This window comes from Diabrotica virgifera, chromosome 7 (assembly GCF_917563875.1).
Source record: "Diabrotica virgifera virgifera chromosome 7, PGI_DIABVI_V3a".
Taxonomy (NCBI): domain Eukaryota; kingdom Metazoa; phylum Arthropoda; class Insecta; order Coleoptera; family Chrysomelidae; genus Diabrotica; species Diabrotica virgifera.
This window is the reverse complement of record NC_065449.1, coordinates 184,076,374-184,083,300: the sequence shown is the minus strand read 5'-3', so window position 1 is coordinate 184,083,300 and position 6,927 is coordinate 184,076,374. Positions and strand designations below refer to the sequence as shown.

Genomic DNA, 6,927 nt, shown 5'->3' with positions numbered 1-6,927 from the left:
GACAGAGTATAGTTGCCTGACCTTTACAATAAAGTGGTATCTAAAGAAAGTCACAATAAAAAAATACTTAATTCGACCTCACCGACAGGTTTAGTTAGATTGCTATAATTAGACAATATTACATTTTAAAGTATCGAAGATGCTGTTCAAGGTTAACACTGATTTATATGCAAAAGGAAAATAAAAGTGATAACTAAAGAAGTAAAATTCTTTCCCATATACCAATGTTTATTAGTCATACTCGTATAAGTACAGTTCGGTATTAGATAATACATCAATATTCTAAAAATATAAATGTCTGTGTATTTATATAAAATTATATAATATTAAACTTCGTGTGGGTTTTTTTAATACATTTTAGATGTAATCGTAAAGATTTAAACCTTTTTGTAAGTAGCTTTTTCTGTTCAAGTACTACTAATTAAGGGCTAATAAGAACCGAAAACTATTTGAAAAATTATGCTATCCTTTTGGATATTTCTATTAATAATTTAATCTCTGTATTTGTAGAGTAAGAAGGGCTGAGTCAAGTCCCACAGCACTTAGGCAACAATTGACCCATTGTGCATCCTCCCAGTGGGTTGTCGTTCTTAGCTCATTGCCCATCCTACCATTTCAAAGAAGGTGGAAAAATCACCAGGGGACATCTCTTCTATATCGGCAGGTGTAGGCCAAGGCTTTTTGAACGTGTACTCTCCTCTTTGCGATAACTCCGGACATGCACATAGGACATGCTTGATGGTTTGGTAATCTCGTTCACACTTCCTGCACAGAGGCGTGTCTGCTAGCCCTAGTATGTGGAGGTGTTTGCTTAGTATACAATGGCCAGTTAAAAAATCACCTGTGAAACCCAGGTTTTTTCTGGACATTCTCAAGTACTTTTCTGATGCTGACTTCCCAAGGTTCCTTAGTGTTACCTTGGCAAGTCTACATCCTGGCCCTTCTTTCCATCTTTTCACGGTTTGCGTGTGGGAGTGACATTTGACAATTCCCGTGATTGTTGCAGTTGACCAGCCAAAAAGATCACCAGGTCATAGGATTCTTACGCCCGCTGCCTTACTAGCTAGCTGGTCAGCAATGTGGTTGCCTTTATTTCCGTTGTGTCCTTTAACCCACCTCAGGATGATGTTGTTACTATCCTAAGCTTGGGCTAGTTGATACTCCATTACTAGCACTGGTATGACACATGGTCTATTCAGGGTTAGTACCGCTTGTCTGCTGTCTGTGCAGAATATTATGGTTTTACCAGCTATATCTTTCCGGGTTATTTCTTTTGCGACTATAGAGATACGAGCCAGTTCAATCCGAACTGCGCTGGCATTTTTGCCCATACACCATTTTATACTAAGGTTCAGTGATTTGGAATATATCCCGCATCCTGGGCCTTCTTCCATTTTGGTGCCACCGGTGTAAATGCAATATGCATTTGCTACGTTTGACTCCCTATGTTGTCTTGTTTCGATTTTGTATGGTTTCTCGAAGACAAACGTAGGTTTAATTGAGTCGCCTCCATGGCCTGCATGTAGCAGGGTTAGTGCATCCTGTTCACCGCTCCAGAAACTACATTTAAATTGTCCCATTCCTACATCTAGGTTTACACCCACTGAGCGTAATCTCCTCATCGTCATCAGCGCCACCTCTTTGATATATGTATATGTCTAAAGGGGTGATACCAATGAGACCAATATACCATTTAAATTAATCATTTTGCATACAAGTACTAAAAGTAAAAAAGTTGTAAAACAGATATTTCGTTCTATTGTAGTATCGTTTTTGTCCAATATTATACGATTTTACTACCAAAAAGTTGAAGGGGAAGAAGTTTGGAGACCCTTCTAAAAGTGCAGTCACTGAAGGTTTTCACCTCCATTGAAGGATTTCGTTGAACCTATATAGATTTTCATGAAAACTGCTGAGTAGTTAGAAGATACCTCACTAAACATTGTAAATAAACATTGGTAATAACTTTTTTGTGACTTATAGTTTTTGAGTTATTTAAGAAAACCGCTTTAAAATATGCATTTTTTCACGAAAAATATTTGATCATTAAAAACATAAAAAGTATTGATTTATTGTAATAACTTAAGTAGTATAACAAATTTTGCTTAGAGTTTATCCTCTATCGATTTATGGGGTTAGTTTTAATAAAATAATTTTCACGAGAAGGGGTGGCATCCACTCCCAGGGTAAAAGCGCAAGTTGGAACCATGTTACTTTTCTTCCTCAAGTTATCCTCCAACCACTCACCAATTTTCATGAACATCGATGGAGGTTCATCGAAATCGGAGGTAATACCTCATATCCACCTTCGGTGACTGCACTATGGTAGAAGAGCCCAAGCAGGGATTTTCGCAGTTACTCGAGCGCGCCAAATTATCATATGGGGAGTAACCTTGTACCCTGTAAATGTAGCTCTACCATATATTGGCTCTTAATACAGGGGAGTTCGTTAAGGGGGGTCCGAAAAAAAATCTATCCTTAAAAAAAGTCGAAATCGTCAGGTTAAGATAAGGTAAGTTAAGTACATGCAAAACAGTGTAGGTATGTTTAAAAAATCTGACGATTTGAGCGGGGTGTAAGGAACTAGGCGAGTTACAAAGTTTCACAAAAAAAGCGAATATTTCGCGAAATGAACGTCAGATCGAAAAACTAAAAAATAAGTGTTCAATATTTTTCAAAAATTTTTCGAATGATACCAAGCACGACCTCCCACGGAGAGAGGTTGGGGTAAATTTAAAATTTTAAATACGAACCTCGAGATATTTCGCGAAATGAACATCAGATCGAAAAACTGCAAAATACGTACGTATTCAATATTTTTGAAAATCTATCGAATGCCACCAAACAGGACTTTCCACGGAGGTGGGGTGGGGGTTACTTTAAAAACTTAAATAGGAACCCCCATTTTTATAGCAGTAAAGTAAAAATAAGAAACTTTTATCCCTGTTATTTTTTCGAACTATAGGGGAGGAACTATTTTGACTGCAGATTTTGATTCTTTACGTAAAAATAAGTAAATTTTATTCGAGACATTATTGTCAATTATGGATAGATGGCGCTATAATCGGAAAAACGATTGTTGGAAATGGAAAATTAAATTAAAAATGGAAAGTCCCCCACTTTATGGAAAACTGAACTTTTTTTGGTTTTAGGACTTACTCTTCACAACCCAATAGGTCCCCATAACGCTCGAGTAACTGCAAATTCAGCATACTTTCCTACCCTACTACTATAAACACTTAGAAAAATCAAACAAAAAAGAATGTGTGTGTACTTTGTACGCACATAAGGAGTTATACTTCTATTATTTGATTTCAACGAAATAAATATACTTTCAACAGATTACTTGTATTTTATTTAAATAATAAACTAATTTTTACTTACTACTTTCCAAAAATTTTTATTAAAACAATTAGAAAAATAAAAAAAAAATTAGAAAACACACGGGTTCGAACCGGGGACCTCTCGACCTCCGGTCACATGCTCTACCACTGAGCTACACTCCCTTTGCTTTGGCAGGTTACAAGATTTCTCTTACATACTGACAAATTTAGTAGACCAAGTGAAGTACACAAATATACTTTAAATATACTTACTATTATTATAAAATATCTTATTTCCGAGGAAGACAAATCCAAATACACAAAAATTAAAATAAATATATTTACTAAAAACACTAATAATATATTCTTTTCACGCACACCTTATTTGCGCTACATAAAGATGTAGCGACTAATACCATACCTATATAAATTCACCCTCGTGCCTAAAGAAGTATAACTTCAAAAAATTTATTTGTTACTTCGGTTTTATTGGCTCTGGCATGCTAAGACACATAAAAGGGTTCCTAAAAAAAGTAAAACCATATTTTTTAATTTTTGACGGCTTTGGTTAAACGAATTTGGAGCAATATTAAAAAATTTGTTTTTATTTTACAATTTTTGTACCCTGTAGATTTTTCTTAATGCACTGTTGCATATAGGTAAGTTACTCTATATCGGCATATTTTCACTCCTAAAAATCGAGGTATAATTATTAACCAATCTTTTGTGACACCCTGAATATATATGTATTCTATTCTACAAAAATTCCTCCTTTATATTTTTAAAACAGTCACGTTTAATGAAAGCTTTGACAAACTATTTATGTCAAGAGTGGGCAAAATAATCTTTGGTCAACTAGTGCATCATTAAACCATTTGAGAGCTTGGTTTAACTGCACTTCTGCTTATCTCTTTAGAGCAGCGGTTTCGAAAGTGCGAATTGCCATGATGGTTGCCGACCTTCTTAGAGGAGATGGCACATGAAGAAGAAGTGCATCAAGAGGTCTTTCTCTGAGTAGCCATTCTTTTTTAACGCAAATTTCATGCTCGACTGTCCCACTCGCACAAAAACCATAGATACTTTATGAATCCCGACTGAAGAACTCAAAGCATGGATACTATTATGAGGCCTTCACTGAGTTACCAACAATATTGATAGGCTATATTTTATTTAACCACAGCTCAAGGTTTTATATGTTTCTTTGAGACGCACGGATTGACCACGAGAAACCGAGGCATACCTAAGTATCATTACATTGAGCAACTAGACACCCTTCAGACTTTTCTTAGATGCAGTAGCAAATACCCTCCATAATGAAAGAAACCTTTTCTTGTTGTAAATTTTTTGATGGTACATTCTTAATCTGTGCCCTTTGCAATTTCTAAGACAACAGACGACGAATAAAGAGAGCGAAAAAGACTCTACAATATGCAGTCACATACCGCTTTCATATGTCTAGCAAAAAACGGTCCGAAAGAAAGTTTCTAGTACTTAAATCTCACGCAGCACGCAGCTCCACCGATGACGTCCTAAGACAGAAACAGCTGTCTGCAGATTGTGCATCGCCTCTGAATCGAAAGGAAACATAAACTGTCTTTTCCACTTTTATCTTTTACTCAGATTTGAATACTAGGAACTTTCTTTCGGACCGCTTTTTCCTAGACGAATGAAAGCGGAATGTGACTGCATATTGTAGACTCCTTTTCGCTTTCTTTATTCGTCACCTGTTGTCTTATAATTTGTAAGTCACAGCTTATGGATGTACCAGAAAAAAGTTCTAACAACAAAAGTTTTCAGATTTAAATAATTATTTACTATTTTAATTTTTAATATAATAGTCTGGGCTAATTAGCAAAATACAAGGAAAAGTTATTTACCAGCAATTTTATTGCTCGAATCGAATCTTATGATTGTATATATTAATAATATAGGTATGCAAAGTCCGCAGATAGTGTGCTACTTTTTTTATAAACAAAATGGCGTCTGAAAATCGTGTTTTTTTCAATATTTTCTCTATAACTCCAAATATTTTAACTTTACACCAAAAACATCCAAATAAAAATTCACCGTAATTAAATTCTGCATAGAGACGTATTTTTCCCGATTTACTTTGATGCAAATTTTTCCCGTAAAATGCGGGTTTTCCAACAAAATCTTTAATTTTCAACTAAAATTTTAGATAAGTAATTTTTATCAATAAATTAATTACTTGGTAATATAAAAGCTCTTTTCGTAGAGATTTTAATTCTAGAAGCCGATGGAAATTGAATAAACAGTTTGGCAACAATTGAAATGTTAATTAAAAATTTACGGTCACTATGATAACCACAATAATTAAGATACTTAAAAATAACTATGATATTTGTATAAACACTGTACCTATCTAATGTACTTTACAGAATTGAAATTGGACTATTTAAGCGGCCTCAGGAATATTTTAAAATTATAAACAATTTTTTGGCTTATAAACAAATAGAATATCTCGGTAAATATTAAACTAAATTAAATTAAATTATGAAAACGGTATTAGAAAATCACCGGCAGGATATTTCTTTTAAAATCAAAAACGTTTAATTGTGATGAGTGGTTTCTGAGATACAACCGGGCAAATTTGACCGGCATTTTCGGCAAAGATTTAAACAATAGGATCATAATTTTCGAACCATCACCTTTTCGTTTTTGTCCTCTTTCTCCACACCAATTTTCATATCTTTATAACACTCATATCATATATTATTATATCAAAAATTAGGTTGGAGAAAATGTAATCTCAAAGTTCAAAATCGGTATACGTCAAAAAAATGCATTTTCTTGGCTTCCCATGGAGCAATTTTCTTCATTCTTTTTTTATTCCCAAGTAACTTGAATAGAGCCAACTAACTAACGCATTAATAAATGTCAAACTTGCTTTTGTTTTGTTAAAGTAGATTAATTTATTTATAAGAAAAGAAAACTACATATTTTTCCAGTTGTAGACTTTTTTTAGGTAAACTTACAACAAGTGTACCTTTTAACGTTCAAAACAAAAATATTCTTATTTAAAAGCTGTGTAATTATTTAAACAATCTTTATTTAAACAAATTAAACAATTTTGTTATATAAATAAATAAATATTTTATAACAAAACAAAAGCAAGTTTGACATTTAATAATGTGTTAGTTAGATGGCTCTACTCGAGTTACTTGGGAACAAGAAAATAATGAAGACAATTGCTCCATGAGAAGCCGAGAAAATGCATTTTTTAACGTTTTCCAATTTTGAACTTTGAGATTACATTTTCTCCAACCTAATTTTTGATTGTAATTTTGCTATTTTTGTCAATTTTCACTCGTAATATCGATAGTTTTTATTATAATAATATATGTTATGAGTATTTTAAAGATATGAAAATTGGTGTGGGGAAAGAGGACAAAAACAAAAAAGGTGATGGTTTGACAATTATGATCCTATTGTTTATATCTTTGCCGTAAATGCCGGTCAAATTTGACCGGTTGTATCGCAGGAGCCACTCATCACAATTAAATGTTTTTTCTTTTAAAAGAAATGTCCTGCCGTTTTTTTCCAATACCGTTTTTCATGCCTTAATTTAATTTAATATTTCCAG

At 33.5% G+C, this 6,927-nt stretch overlaps 1 pseudogene; it reads right to left on the bottom strand.

Moving 5' to 3' along the window:
* Positions 1-590: 590 nt before the first annotated feature.
* Positions 591-2,528, bottom strand: LOC114326816 (uncharacterized; annotated as a pseudogene).
* Between the last annotated feature and the right edge of the window lie 4,399 nt (positions 2,529-6,927).